This window comes from Cololabis saira, unplaced genomic scaffold (genome assembly GCF_033807715.1).
Source record: "Cololabis saira isolate AMF1-May2022 unplaced genomic scaffold, fColSai1.1 scf041, whole genome shotgun sequence".
Classification (NCBI taxonomy): domain Eukaryota; kingdom Metazoa; phylum Chordata; class Actinopteri; order Beloniformes; family Belonidae; genus Cololabis; species Cololabis saira.
In genome coordinates this window covers 176,781-190,000 of record NW_026906205.1, presented here as the reverse complement: position 1 = coordinate 190,000, position 13,220 = coordinate 176,781, and the positions used below count along the sequence as shown (strand labels likewise).

General features: G+C 44.5%; 22 non-coding genes and 1 pseudogene across 22 annotated transcripts in view; all 23 read right to left on the bottom strand.

The window, feature by feature from the left end:
• The window catches only part of LOC133431483 (5S ribosomal RNA), a 119-nt gene extending 70 nt beyond the window's left edge, over positions 1-49 (bottom strand). The window contains exon 1 of the ribosomal RNA XR_009775839.1: positions 1-49. This exon is cut by the window's left edge and continues 70 nt beyond it. This is a non-coding gene — a ribosomal RNA (5S ribosomal RNA).
• Positions 50-6,301: 6,252 nt separating this feature from the next.
• LOC133431878 (5S ribosomal RNA) lies at positions 6,302-6,420 on the bottom strand. Its single transcript, XR_009776208.1, has one exon. It is a non-coding gene; the product is annotated as a 5S ribosomal RNA (ribosomal RNA).
• Positions 6,421-6,619: 199 nt separating this feature from the next.
• On the bottom strand, positions 6,620-6,738 carry LOC133431479 (5S ribosomal RNA; annotated as a pseudogene).
• A 217-nt stretch (positions 6,739-6,955) lies between these two features.
• LOC133431385 (5S ribosomal RNA) lies at positions 6,956-7,073 on the bottom strand. Its single transcript, XR_009775771.1, has one exon. It is a non-coding gene; the product is annotated as a 5S ribosomal RNA (ribosomal RNA).
• Positions 7,074-7,272: 199 nt separating this feature from the next.
• Positions 7,273-7,391, bottom strand: LOC133431304 (5S ribosomal RNA). Its single transcript, XR_009775692.1, has one exon. It is a non-coding gene; the product is annotated as a 5S ribosomal RNA (ribosomal RNA).
• A 217-nt stretch (positions 7,392-7,608) lies between these two features.
• LOC133431790 (5S ribosomal RNA) lies at positions 7,609-7,727 on the bottom strand. Its single transcript, XR_009776124.1, has one exon. It is a non-coding gene; the product is annotated as a 5S ribosomal RNA (ribosomal RNA).
• Positions 7,728-7,926: 199 nt separating this feature from the next.
• LOC133431406 (5S ribosomal RNA) lies at positions 7,927-8,045 on the bottom strand. The gene has a single exon (XR_009775792.1). It is a non-coding gene; the product is annotated as a 5S ribosomal RNA (ribosomal RNA).
• Positions 8,046-8,244: 199 nt separating this feature from the next.
• On the bottom strand, positions 8,245-8,363 carry LOC133431472 (5S ribosomal RNA). The gene has a single exon (XR_009775838.1). It is a non-coding gene; the product is annotated as a 5S ribosomal RNA (ribosomal RNA).
• A 199-nt stretch (positions 8,364-8,562) lies between these two features.
• On the bottom strand, positions 8,563-8,681 carry LOC133431350 (5S ribosomal RNA). Its single transcript, XR_009775737.1, has one exon. It is a non-coding gene; the product is annotated as a 5S ribosomal RNA (ribosomal RNA).
• Positions 8,682-8,880: 199 nt separating this feature from the next.
• LOC133431461 (5S ribosomal RNA) lies at positions 8,881-8,999 on the bottom strand. Its single transcript, XR_009775837.1, has one exon. It is a non-coding gene; the product is annotated as a 5S ribosomal RNA (ribosomal RNA).
• A 216-nt stretch (positions 9,000-9,215) lies between these two features.
• LOC133431802 (5S ribosomal RNA) lies at positions 9,216-9,334 on the bottom strand. The gene has a single exon (XR_009776135.1). It is a non-coding gene; the product is annotated as a 5S ribosomal RNA (ribosomal RNA).
• A 199-nt stretch (positions 9,335-9,533) lies between these two features.
• LOC133431590 (5S ribosomal RNA) lies at positions 9,534-9,652 on the bottom strand. Its single transcript, XR_009775935.1, has one exon. It is a non-coding gene; the product is annotated as a 5S ribosomal RNA (ribosomal RNA).
• Positions 9,653-9,851: 199 nt separating this feature from the next.
• LOC133431861 (5S ribosomal RNA) lies at positions 9,852-9,970 on the bottom strand. Its single transcript, XR_009776191.1, has one exon. It is a non-coding gene; the product is annotated as a 5S ribosomal RNA (ribosomal RNA).
• Positions 9,971-10,192: 222 nt separating this feature from the next.
• On the bottom strand, positions 10,193-10,311 carry LOC133431616 (5S ribosomal RNA). The gene has a single exon (XR_009775960.1). It is a non-coding gene; the product is annotated as a 5S ribosomal RNA (ribosomal RNA).
• A 199-nt stretch (positions 10,312-10,510) lies between these two features.
• LOC133431767 (5S ribosomal RNA) lies at positions 10,511-10,629 on the bottom strand. The gene has a single exon (XR_009776103.1). It is a non-coding gene; the product is annotated as a 5S ribosomal RNA (ribosomal RNA).
• A 199-nt stretch (positions 10,630-10,828) lies between these two features.
• On the bottom strand, positions 10,829-10,947 carry LOC133431450 (5S ribosomal RNA). The gene has a single exon (XR_009775833.1). It is a non-coding gene; the product is annotated as a 5S ribosomal RNA (ribosomal RNA).
• Positions 10,948-11,146: 199 nt separating this feature from the next.
• On the bottom strand, positions 11,147-11,265 carry LOC133431759 (5S ribosomal RNA). Its single transcript, XR_009776095.1, has one exon. It is a non-coding gene; the product is annotated as a 5S ribosomal RNA (ribosomal RNA).
• A 217-nt stretch (positions 11,266-11,482) lies between these two features.
• LOC133431821 (5S ribosomal RNA) lies at positions 11,483-11,601 on the bottom strand. Its single transcript, XR_009776153.1, has one exon. It is a non-coding gene; the product is annotated as a 5S ribosomal RNA (ribosomal RNA).
• A 199-nt stretch (positions 11,602-11,800) lies between these two features.
• On the bottom strand, positions 11,801-11,919 carry LOC133431279 (5S ribosomal RNA). Its single transcript, XR_009775667.1, has one exon. It is a non-coding gene; the product is annotated as a 5S ribosomal RNA (ribosomal RNA).
• Positions 11,920-12,136: 217 nt separating this feature from the next.
• Positions 12,137-12,255, bottom strand: LOC133431437 (5S ribosomal RNA). Its single transcript, XR_009775821.1, has one exon. It is a non-coding gene; the product is annotated as a 5S ribosomal RNA (ribosomal RNA).
• Positions 12,256-12,454: 199 nt separating this feature from the next.
• Positions 12,455-12,572, bottom strand: LOC133431316 (5S ribosomal RNA). Its single transcript, XR_009775703.1, has one exon. It is a non-coding gene; the product is annotated as a 5S ribosomal RNA (ribosomal RNA).
• A 199-nt stretch (positions 12,573-12,771) lies between these two features.
• LOC133431800 (5S ribosomal RNA) lies at positions 12,772-12,890 on the bottom strand. Its single transcript, XR_009776133.1, has one exon. It is a non-coding gene; the product is annotated as a 5S ribosomal RNA (ribosomal RNA).
• A 199-nt stretch (positions 12,891-13,089) lies between these two features.
• LOC133431642 (5S ribosomal RNA) lies at positions 13,090-13,208 on the bottom strand. Its single transcript, XR_009775984.1, has one exon. It is a non-coding gene; the product is annotated as a 5S ribosomal RNA (ribosomal RNA).
• Positions 13,209-13,220: the final 12 nt, after the last annotated feature.

The window sequence follows — 13,220 nt, the reverse complement described above, 5'->3', positions numbered from 1 at the left end:
TCCGAGATCAGACGAGATCGGGCGCATCCAGGCTGGTATGGCCGTAAGCTGAAGCTGCAGCTTGAAATACCTCTTATATGGAGTTGAAGATAAGTCATATAATATAAGTCATTGATTTGTTGGTGATAATAATTTAGAAGCGCTTATTTGTTGGAGTTAAAGTGCCTTAACCATGTGCAAAACACTTTAGGACGTGAGCTGTCGCTGTTACCACGTTGAAATATGTGTGGGTAGATTAAGCGAGAGCGCTCTCTGCTGGTTGAAAAAGCTTACAGCACCTGGTATTCCCAGGCGGTCTCCCATCCAAGTCCTAACCAGGCCCGACCCTGCTTAGCTTCCGAGATCAGACGAGATCGGGCGCATCTTTTTTTTTTTTGTCTTTTATTATGAAAATATATTTACAAAAAAAATATATTTTTGTTTACAGTATCCATTTCCAACACATTTTCCTCTCTCTGTGACATTTACACTCAGGTCCTTTTTTCAAAAGAAAAGAAAAACAACATCAGCACTCGAATTACAAAAACAAACCTGATTTGCACATAGTGGCATTTCAAAACCCAGCTTCATTCGTTCAGCCATCCCACAGGGTGAAAAATCATTCCAACTATATGATCACTGTGCACAATTTTCAAAAGATGAAGTAGCCAATTTTTTTTTTTTTTTTTTTTTTTTTTATAACACACAATTTCCCAACTACACAGTCCAAAAAGAGCTACCAATTCCACACAATCCTCTTTTCTTTATCAAGGGATAGGAGATTGGCATCCTTCACATACAGTCGTTCAAAATGGTCTACCCCATGTATCAACCTGTATCGAATCTGTTTCTTCACTATGTTTTGAAAAATCGGCCATATTGCAATAACCCTTCGTTCGTAATGTGCCTTGTTTCTTCGTGCCCTTATTGCCCATCGTGCATGGCTCAACATAAATCTGCACAGCATTTCGTTTCTAATTTTACTGTATTGCCAGTTTCCAAATAAAAGAAAAAACTCCCATGAATCCCTTCCGTCCCACACCATTCCCAATTTTTCTATTAGACATTTCTTCAATAACCCAAAAAAGCCAGATAACTCAGGACAAATATCAAACATATGCATCAGCGTTTCCGGCAATAAGCCACAAACATCACAATCTCTGTCTACAGCTTTATCCAGTTGATGTAAAACCACATTAGTAAAAATTTTATTGTGTCTTATTTTGAAATCATTGTCCTCAGCCTCGATGCTGTTACCCTGTACTTTCCATTTCTCCCATATTTTCCACCCCTCTTTCTGTGGAAAGACCTTGCTCCAATACGACAAGGAGGCCGGTGATTTCGTGACGTTCACTAAAAAACGCTCGTAGATTTCCTTGCAGGAGATCAGACTGAAGCTCTTGTTTTCCCCCTCTCGCTTAATTCCCAGCTCTGGGAGTTTGCTCGTCCTATCTCTAGCTGTACCTGTTTCTATCAGCCTTCTCCATTGTTGTGGGATACTTCTCTGAATAGTCTTATAATAATTCTCTATGACCGTGTATGTTGAATTATAATCAACTTCCCTTATACTATCCACCACGGCCTGCGTCGGCAAAAAACCGGGCACGAATTCATACATTATATCTTTCAGCTGTACTAGTCCAGCTCTTATCATTTTGTTATTATACAACATTTTATTTTCTTTCTTTATATATTTATTTAAAAATATCGGCAGTTCTCTTATTAGGCTTATAGAATTCGCCCCATATTCTATATGCTCCAGGAAGCCAGCTTGTGCTTCGAGGACCTCCCTATAAAATAATGGGACTCCCGCTATCATCGGCCTCTTCGGTTTCATAAGCAGGACAAAATCTCCTATTCCGAGCACTCGATTTAAAAAAAACTGCATAAGACCCTTCCAGCCGTAAGCCGTGTCATCGTACAGATATTTTCTGACCAATTTAATCCTGAAAGCATTTTTCTTACTTTCTATGTCTAGTAATTTTAGCCCTCCCTCTTCATATTTCCCTATTAATGTTTTTCTTGCGATTTTCCCCACCGTTGTCCCCCACAAGAAAACTGTCATAATCTCATTTAGTTTGTTTAGTGCCCATAAGGGTAGATCTATCACCGTGAGTGCATAATATATTTTAGAGATTACCAAGCTATTTAATACCACCACCTTCCCATTGAGTTTCAGGTTCCTCATTCGCCAATAGCACAAAATTGCTTCTATCCTTTTAATTATACTAGTCCATGTCATGTCCCTGGCCGTTTCACTGTTTACCCCAATGTATGTACCCAATATTTTGATATGTTCTGCTTGTAATTGTACCGGTAATTAATTTTGCGGCGGCCCCTTCATATTGATGAACATGATTTCTGATTTATCTGGATTTATTTTAGCTCCTGAGGCTCTACCATATCGTTCTACCAAGTTTATTATTCTATGTACACTATTTATGTCTTTAATCAGTAACGTGGTATCATCAGCAAACTGTTGTATGGTGCACATCTCCCCTCCAGGTAATTCTATACCTTTTATTTCTGAATCTTTTTTAATAAGGACACCCAGTGTTTCCACGATTATTGTATACAAAATTGAGGACAGTGGACATCCCTGTCTCACCGACCTTCGAAGCGGAAAAGGATCGGTAACCACCCCGTTACACTTCACACTGCCAGTGGCGTTGGCGTACATTAACCTAATCCACCCGAGAAAACGCGCTCCAAATCCCACCCTCTCCAAAACTTTGAACATAAATTTGTGTTCGACTCTATCAAAGGCTTTGTTGAAGTCCAGTGAGACCAGAATGCCCTCTTTGCTGGTAGTTTTCAAAAATTCTACTGTGTCTCTGACAGTATTCAAAATATCTGAAACTTCCCTTCCCGGCACACTATAAGCCTGAGAGGGCTCTACGATAGTGTGCACGACCTGTTTTATTCTGTTTGCTAGTACTTTCATCAATATTTTGTAATCCGTGTTTAGTAGTGTTATAGGCCTATAATTGGCTAGATTTCGTTTATCCCCTTTCTTATATATGATCGTTATGATCCCTCTTGCCACAGATGCCGGCACGGATTGTGTTAATTCTATTGTTCTGTATAAATTTAACAATATTGGTTTCAATATATCACTGAATTGTTTATAAAAATTCGCTGTTAGTCCATCACTACCTGGACTTTTATTTAGTACTAATTGTTTTATTGCCAAATCAATATCCTCTTCCTTCATCTCCTGGTCGCACATGAGTGTGTCTTCTTCAGCTAACTTCATCTCACATTTTGCCAGGATCTCCTCTGTTATCCCATCATCTGTCCCCTCTGTTTCAAAAAGATGGGTATAATAATTCTGGACTGTCTCTAAGATCTCTACAAAGTCAGCTGTTGTCTCTCCCTTTTCATTTATCACTTCCGCTATGTAGCATTTGTTTTGCCTTCTTTTTTCCAAGTTCAGGAAGAAGCCGGTATTTTTTTCTCCTTCCACCGCATACTGCGCTTTGCTCCTTAATATAGCCCCTTCGCATTTCAACCTCTCCAACTCTTTTAACTCGGTATGCAATCTTATTAACTTATTCCCCTCCGAGCCTTTCTGTCTCTCAACCTTTTCGATTTCTGCTCTTAGCATTCTTTCTTTCTTCTGTTGTCTCGCCCGAAACCTTTTCGCATATTGTATGGATTTCCCTTTTATTTTTGTCTTCAAGTCCTCCCAGCCTTGTATTATATTCTTTTCAAAACCCGGTTGTGAGCTTACGCTCAAAATTAGTTGCCTAATGGCTCTATTATAATTCACATCGTACAAGAGATGTGCATTTAAGTGCCATGTCCCCCCTCCCCTTTTCTCTTCCTGTTCCCCCATTTCTAATGATAGTATGGCGTGATCGCTTAAGTGTATCCATTTATAATCCACATTATTAAATAATCGTATATGCGATGTCTTCGTTAAGCACAAATCAATTCTGGTTCGTTTTAGAACCCCTTGAACCACTTGCGCCCTTGAATATTGCCTCTTATCAGGATTTTTCACTCTCCATACGTCGCACTAGTTGTTAACCATCATAAAGTCATTTAGAACCTTTCTTGAGGCATCTTGTCTCCATACACAACTTTCGTTTATATCCAGATGACACAATTTCACATTAAAATCTCCTATTATAACATCACACTTTTCGGCTATTTTATAAAATTTCCTAAAGAAGGCTGTGCGATCGCCTTCTGTATTCGGTGCATAGACATTTAAAATATTATAATTCACATCCTGAGCTACACAATCTATATTAATCCATCTTCCTTCTCCATCTTTAGCCCTCATCGTGGCCTTAATTCCACTGTCCCTTTTACACAAAATCGCCACTCCCCTTGCAATGTTAGTTCCATGGCTAGAGAAGCATTCCCCATCCCACAGCTTTATCATGTCTCGCTCCGTTACTGCATCCCAATGAGTTTCTTGTAAGCATATTACATCCGCCTTACTTAATCTTATCATGCTTTCGAACTTCGTCTTGTCTCTCAGCCCGTTTGCATTAATGGATGCCACTGTTATTGGCATTAACACCATGATAAGGAGGAGAAACGGACCATCACCGCTGGATATTAGAAGTTTCCTCATTGTGCATACGTTTCTTCTGTGCTCGCCCTTTTCTCGTACCTGATCTTTTCCTCGATATCCCCCTCGCTCCGTTTCCGGTCTCCACGTCCTCCGTCTCAGCAGGATTCTCACCACCCCGCCTGGTGACTCTCTGCTGCGCACAAGGAAGCGACCCCCCGCTGCTTTGTCCTTAACCCCAATCTTGTCCGCCTCGTTCCTCCTCATCTCCACTGCTCCCCTCCTTTGCATCCTCTGCGACATCTCCTCCCTCGTCACTCCCTGCTTCCTCCATCGATTCCTCCACCGCTTCCTCCTCCATGTCCCCCACCAGGCTCTCAACCTCTCCTTCTCCGTCTTCCTCCTCCTCCTCTTCCTCCGCCGCCTCCTTCTTTTCTGCCTCGCTCTCCTCCACCAACTCCTCCGTCTCCTCCTTCTCCTCCTTCTCCTCCTGCTCTCCGCCGGTTCGTTCCGTCATGCGTGCACATTCTCTTGCATAGTGTCCTTGTTTGTTACATTTGTAACACAGGAACTCAGGACATTCCCGCAGAATGTGCCCCTGCTGTAGGCACAGTCTGCACACCCTCATTTGGTTGTTATGGATGATCCTGAAATACTCCGGACCCTCGAGCGTGTCAAATTTCGTGCTATACGGCAGAGCCGCCACCGACTCTGGGAACCTGACTTTCAGGAACCTGGTGCCGTCGAATATGTCCGTGCCAGGCCATTTTCTCTTCTTGATTGGTGAGACCGGCTCTACTCCCCAATGTGCCAGCTTTGTGAAAATCTGCTCATCAGTGATATAAATAGGAAGACTTAAAAATGAGACCACTCTCGTGTCCTTCATTATTTCAGAGGCGATCACTCGCGAATCTCTTATCTTGAAACCATCTAACAGTCTGTTTTTCCCGTGCGGGTTGCCCATTGTTAGTTCCCACTTTCTGTCCGCCTTTACTCGGCAGCCAACGACACGACCGCATGTAACACTCACAGCTTTCAAGAGTTCCATGAGGGAGATGGCATCATCTCCCTCTATCTCCACATTTACTACAAGTTTTTTCTGGTCTTCCGCTTGATCCCAACATTCTTTTGCAGCTCTCGGCTCCGCCACCCTTGCTGCCGTCTCCTCCTCTGCCCCCTTCCACACCGCTCCGCTGTGTTGTCCTCCCGTCCTCCTTTTCTCCACTTTCTCTGCCTCGGGCCCCTCTCCCGCTCTCTTCTCTTTCTCTCCGGCTCCGACCATTGCGCGGGCCATCTTTTGCCTTGGGATCCCCTCCGACTCCATTTTGTCCGTCATAGCTGAGCTCATGTCCAGTCCGTTATCCACCTTCATCACCGAGTAATCCGTTTTAGTTTTTTTATACTCCCTTGGAGTAGCCCCCCTGCAGCAACTGCTGCCGGGGGAGGTGTTGTTGTTCTCCACTTCTCTGAGCCTTTTTCGTTTGTTTTCCAATCTGAACTTTGTCTCTCCTTCATCCACCATGAACCAAACTGCCACGTCACTCTTCCTGCACAAACAGGAAGTCAGAGGGCGTGGCCAGGCTGGTATGGCCGTAAGCAGAAGCTGCAGCTTGAAATACCTCTTATATGGAGTTGAAGATATGTCATAGAATATAAGTAATTGATTTGTTGGTTTTATTTGTTGGAGTTAAAGTGCCTTAACCATGTGCAAAACACTTTAGGACGTGAGCTGTCGCTCTTACCACGTTGAAATATGTGTGGGTAGATTAAGCGAGAGCGCTCTCTGCTGGTTGAAAAAGCTTAAAGCACCTGGTATTCCCAGGCGGTCTCCCATCCAAGTACTAACCAGGCCCGACCCTGCTTAGCTTCCGAGATCAGACGAGATCGGGCGCATCCAGGCTGGTATGGCCGTAAGCTGAAGCTGCAGCTTGAAATACTTCTTATATGGAGTTGAAGATAAGTCATAGAATATAAGTAATTGATTTGTTGGTTTTATTTGTTGGAGTTAAAGTGCCTTAACCATGTGCAAAACACTTTAGGACGTGAGCTGTCGCTGTTACCACGTTGAAATATGTGTGGGTAGATTAAGCGAGAGCGCTCTCTGCTGGTTGAAAAAGCTTACAGCACCTGGTATTCCCAGGCGGTCTCCCATCCAAGTACTAACCAGGCCCGACCCTGCTTAGCTTCCGAAATCAGACTAGATCTGGCGCATCCAGGCTGGTATGGTCGTTAGCAGAAGCTGCAGCTTGAAATACCTCTTATATGGAGTTGAAGATAAGTCATATAATATAAGTCATTGATTTGTTGGTGATAATAATTTAGAAGCGCTTATTTGTTGGAGTTAAAGTGCCTTAACCATGTGCAAAACACTTTAGGACGTGAGCTTTCGCTGTTACCACGTTGAAATATATGTGGGTAGATTAAGCGAGAGCGTTCTCTGCAGGTTGAAAAAGCTTACAGCACCTGGTATTCCCAGGCGGTCTCCCATCCAAGTACTAACCAGGCCCGACCCTGCTTAGCTTCCGAGATCAGACGATTCGGGCGCATCCAGGCTGGTATGGCCGTAAGCAGAAGCTGCAGCTTGAAATACCTCTTGTATGGAGTTGAAGATAAGTCATAGAATATAAGTCATAGATTTGTTGGTTTTATTTGTTGGAGTTAAAGTGCCTTAACCATGTGCAAAACACTTTAGGACGTGAGCTGTCGCTGTTACCACGTTGAAATATGTGTGGGTAGATTAAGCGAGAGCGCTCTCTGCAGGTTGAAAAAGCTTACAGCACCTGGTATTCCCAGGCTGTCTCCCATCCAAGTACTAACCAGGCCCGACCCTGCTTAGCTTCCGAGATCAGACGAGATCGGGCGCATCCAGGCTGGTATGGCCGTTAGCAGAAGCTGCAGCTTGAAATACCTCTTATATGGAGTTGAAGATAAGTCATATAATATAAGTCATTGATTTGTTGGTGATAACAATTTAGAAGCGCTTATTTGTTGGAGTTAAAGTGCCTTAACCATGTGCAAAACACTTTAGGACGTGAGCTTTCGCTGTTACCACGTTGAAATATATGTGGTTAGATTAAGCGAGAGCGTTCTCTGCAGGTTGAAAAAGCTTACAGCACCTGGTATTCCCAGGCGGTCTCCCATCCAAGTACTAACCAGGCCCCACCCTGCTTAGCTTCCGAGATCAGACGAGATCGGGCGCATCCAGGCTGGTATGGCAGTAAGCAGAAGCTGCAGCTTGAAATACCTCTTGTATGGAGTTGAAGATAAGTCATATAATATAAGTCATAGATTTGTTGGTTTTTTTTTTTGTAGTTAAAGTGCCTTAACCATGTGCAAAAGACTTTAGGACGTGAGCTGTCGCTGTTACCACGTTGAAATATGTGTGGGTAGATTAAGCGAGAGCGCTCTCTGCTGGTTGAAAAAGCTTACAGCACCCTGTATTCCCAGGCGGTCTCCCATCCAAGTACTAACCAGGCCCGACCCTGCTTAGCTTCCGAGATCAGATGAGATTGGACGCATCCAGGCTGGTATGGCCGTAAGCTGAAGCTGCAGCTTGAAATACCTCTTGTATGGAGTTGAAGATAAGTCATAGAATATAAGTCATAGATTTGTTGGTTTTATTTGTTGGAGTTAAAGTGCCTTAACCATGTGCAAAACACTTGAGGACGTGAGCTGTCGCTGTTACCACGTTGAAATATGTGTGGGTAGATTAAGCGAGAGCGTTCTCTGCTGGTTGAAAAAGCTTACAGCACCTGGTATTCCCAGGCGGTCTCCCATCCAAGTACTAACCAGGCCCGACCCTGCTTAGCTTCCGAGATCAGACGAGATCGGGCGCATCCAGGCTGGTATGGCCGTAAGCAGAAGCTGCTGCTTGAAATACCTCTTATATGGAGTTGAAGATAAGTCATAGAATATAAGTCATTGATTTGTTGGTTTTATTTGTTGGAGTTAAAGTGCCTTAACCATGTGCAAAACACTTTAGGACGTGAGCTGTCGCTGTTACCACGTTGAAATATGTGTGGGTAGATTAAGCGTGAGCGCTCTCTGCTGGTTGAAAAAGCTTACAGCACCTGGTATTCCCAGGCGGTCTCCCATCCAAGTACTAACAAGGCCCGACCCTGCTTAGCTTCCGAGATCAGACGAGATTGGGCGCATCCAGGCTGGTATGGCCGTAAGCAGAAGCTGCAGCTTGAAATACCTCTTATATGGAGTTGAAGATAAGTCATAGAATATAAGTCATTGATTTGTTGGTTTTATTTGTTGGAGTTAAAGTGCCTTAACCATGTGCAAAACACTTTAGGACGTGTGCTGTCGCTGTTACCACGTTGAAATATGTGTGGCTAGATTAAGCGAGAGCGCTCTCTGCTGGTTGAAAAAGCTTACAGCACCTGGTATTCCCAGGCGGTCTCCCATCCAAGTACTAACCAGGCCCGACCCTGCTTAGCTTCCGAGATCAGACGAGATCGGGCGCATCCAGGCTGGTATGGCCGTAAGCAGAAGCTGCAGCTTGAAATACTTCTTATATGGAGTTGAAGATAAGTATATAATACAAGTCATTGATTTGTTGGTGATAATAATTTAGAAGCGCTTATTTGTTGGAGTTAAAGTGCCTTAACCATGTGCAAAACACTTTAGGACGTGAGCTGTCGCTGTTACCACGTTGAAATATGTGTGGGTAGATTAAGCGAGAGCGCTCTCTGCTGGTTGAAAAAGCTTACAGCACCTGGTATTCCCAGGCGGTCTCCCATCCAAGTACTAACCAGGCCCGACCCTGCTTAGCTTCCGAGATCAGACGAGATCGGTCGCATCCAGGCTGGTATGGCCGTAAGCAGAAGCTGCTGCTTGAAATACCTCTTATATGGAGTTGAAGATAAGTCATAGAATATAAGTCATTGATTTGTAGGTTTTATTTGTTGGAGTTAAAGTGCCTTAACCATGTGCAAAACACTTTAGGACGTGAGCTGTCGCTGTTACCACGTTGAAATATGTGTGGGTAGATTAAGCGTGAGCGCTCTCTGCTGGTTGAAAAAGCTTACAGCACCTGGTATTCCCAGGCGGTCTCCCATCCAAGTACTAACCAGGCCCAACCCTGCTTAGCTTCCGAGATCAGACGAGATCGGGCGCATCCAGGCTGGTATGGCCGTAAGCAGAAGCTGCAGCTTGAAATACCTCTGATATGGAGTTGAAGATAAGTCATAGAATATAAGTCATTGATTTGTTGGTTTTATTTGTTGGAGTTAAAGTGCCTTAACCATGTGCAAAACACTTTAGGAAGTGAGCTGTCGCTGTTACCACGTTGAAATATGTGTGGGTAGATTAAGCGAGAGCGCTCTCTGCTGGTTGAAAAAGCTTACAGCACCTGGTATTCCCAGGCGGTCTCCCATCCAAGTACTAACCAGGCCCGACCCTGCTTAGCTTCCGAGATCAGACGAGATTGGGCGCATCCAGGCTGGTATGGCCGTAAGCTGAAGCTGAAGCTGCAGCTTGAAATACTTCTTATATGGAGTTGAAGATAAGTATATATTACAAGTCATTGATTTGTTGGTGATAATAATTTAGAAGCGCTTATTTGTTGGAGTTAAAGTGCCTTAACCATGTGCAAAACACTTTAGGACGTGAGCTGTCGCTGTTACCACGTTGAAATATGTGTGGGTAGATTAAGCGAGAGCGCTCTCTGCTGGTTGAAAAAGCTTACAGCACCTGGTATTCCCAGGCGGTCTCCCATCCAAGTACTAACCAGGCCCGACCCTGCTTAGCTTCCGAGATCAGACGAGATCGGGCGCATCCAGGCTGGTATGACCGTAAGCAGAAGCTGCAGCTTGAAATACCTCTTATAGGGAGTTGAAGATAAGTCATAGAATATAAGTCATTGATTTGTTGGTTTTATTTGTTGGAGTTAAAGTGCCTTAACCATGTGCAAAACACTTTAGGACGTGAGCTGTCGCTGTTACCACGTTGAAATATGTGTGTGTAGATTAAGCGAGAGCGCTCTCTGCTGGTTGAAAAAGCTTACAGCACCTGGTATTCCCAGGCGGTTTCCCATCCAAGTACTAATCAGGCCCGAACCTGCTTAGCTTCCGAGATCAGACGAGATCGGGCTCATCCAGGCTGGTATGGCCGTAAGCAGAAGCTGCAGCTTGAAATACCTCTTATATGGAGTTGAAGATAAGTCATAGAATATAAGTCATTGATCTGTTGGTTTTATTTGTTGGAGTTAAGGTGCCTTAACCATGTGCAAAACACTTTAGGACGTGAGCTGTCGCTGTTACCACGTTGAAATATGTGTGGGTAGATTAAGCGAGAGCGCTCTCTGCTGGTTGAAAAAGCTTACAGCACCTGGTATTCCCAGGCGGTCTCCCATCCAAGTACTAACCAGGCCCGACCCTGCTTAGCTTCCGAGATCAGACGAGATCGGGCGCATCCAGGCTGGTATGGCCGTAAGCAGAAGCTGCAGCTTGAAATACCTCTTATATGGAGTTGAAGATAAGTCATAGAATATAAGTCATTGATTTGTTGGTTTTATTTGTTGGAGTTAAAGTGCCTTAACCATGTGCAAAACACTTTAGGACGTGAGCTGTCGCTGTTACCACGTTGAAATATGTGTGGGTAGATTAAGCGAGAGCGCTCTCTGCTGGTTGAAAAAGCTTACAGCACCTGGTATTCCCAGGCGGTCTCCCATCCAAGTACTAACCAGGCCCGACCCTGCTTAGCTTCCGAGATCAGACGAGATCGGGCGCATCCAGGCTGGTATGGCCGTGAGCTGAAGTTGCAGCTCTAAATACCTCTTATATGGAGTTGAAGATAAGTCATATAATATAAGTCATTGATTTGTTGGTGATAATAATTTAGAAGCGCTTATTTGTTGGAGTTAAAGTGCCTTAACCATGTGCAAAACACTTTAGGACGTGAGCTGTCGCTGTTACCACGTTGAAATTTGTGTGGGTAGATTAAGCGAGAGCGCTCTCTGCTGGTTGAAAAAGCTTACAGCACCTGGTATTCCCAGGCGGTCTCCCATCCAAGTACTAACCAGGCCCGACCCTGCTTAGCTTCTGAGATCAGACGAGATCGGGCGCATCCAGGCTGGTATGGCCGTAAGCAGAAGTTGCAGCTTGAAATACCTCTTGTATGGAGTTGAAGATAAGTCATAGAATATAAGTCATTGATTTGTTGGTTTTATTTGTTGGAGTTAAAGTGCCTTAACCATGTGCAAAACACTTTAGGACGTGAGCTGTCGCTGTTACCACGTTGAAATATGTGTGGGTAGATTAAGCGAGAGCGTTCTCTGCTGGTTGAAAATGCTTACAGCACCTGGTATTCCCAGGCGGTCTCCCATCCAAGTACTAACCAGGCCCGACCCTGCTTAGCTTCCGAGATCAGACGAGATCGGGCGCATCCACGCTGGTATGGCCGTGAGCTGAAGCTGCAGCTTGAAATACCTCTTATATGGAGTTGAAGATAAGTCATATAATATAAGTCATTGATTTGTTGGTGATAATAATTTAGAAGCGCTTATTTGTTGGAGTTAAAGTGCCTCAACCATGTGCAAAACACTTTAGGACGTGAGCTGTCGCTGTTACCACGTTGAAATTTGTGTGGGTAGATTAAGCGAGAGCGCTCTCTGCTGGTTGAAAAAGCTTACAGCACCTGGTATTCCCAGGCGGTCTCCCATCCAAGTACTAACCAGGCCCGACCCTGCTTAGCTTCCGAGATCAGACGAGATCGGGCGCATCCAGGCTGGTATGGCCGTAAGCAGAAGCTGCAGCTTGAAATACCTCTTATATGGAGTTGAAGATAAGTCATAGAATATAAGTCATTGATTTGTTGGTTTTATTTGTTGGAGTTAAAGTGCCTTAACCATGTGCAAAACACTTTAGGACGTGAGCTGTCGCTGTTACCACGTTGAAATATGTGTGGGTAGATTAAGCGAGAGCGTTCTCTGCTGGTTGAAAAAGCTTACAGCACCTGGTATTCCTGGCGGTCTCCCATCCAAGTACTAACCAGGCCCGACCCTGCTTAGCTTCCGAGATCAGACGAGATCGGGCGCATCCAGGCTGGTATGGCCGTAAGCAGAAGCTGCAGCTTGAAATACCTCTTATATGGAGTTGAAGATAAGTCATAGAATATAAGTCATTGATTTGTTGGTTTTATTTGTTGGAGTTAAAGTGCCTTAACCATGTGCAAAACACTTTAGGACGTGAGCTGTCGCTGTTACCACGTTGAAATATGTGTGGGTAGATTAAGCGAGAGCGTTCTCTGCTGGTTGAAAATGCTTACAGCACCTGGTATTCCCAGGCGGTCTCCTATCCAAGTACTAACCTGGCCCGACCCTGCTTAGCTTCCGAGATCAGACGAGATCGGGCGCATCCAGGCTGGTATGGCCGTAAGCAGAATCTGCTGCTTGAAATACCTCTTATATGGAGTTGAAGATAAGTCATAGAATATAAGTCATTGATTTGTTGGTTTTATTTGTTGGAGTTAAAGTGCCTTAACCATGTGCAAAACACTTTAGGACGTGAGCTGTCGCTGTTACCACGTTGAAATATGTGTGGGTAGATTAAGCGAGAGCGCTCTCTGCTGGTTGAAAAAGCTTACAGCACCTGATATTCCCAGGCGGTCTCCCATCCAAGTACTAACCAGGCCCGACCCTGCTTAGCTTCCGAGATCAGACGAGATCGGGCGCATCCAGGCTGGTATGGCCGTAAGCTGAAGCTGCAGC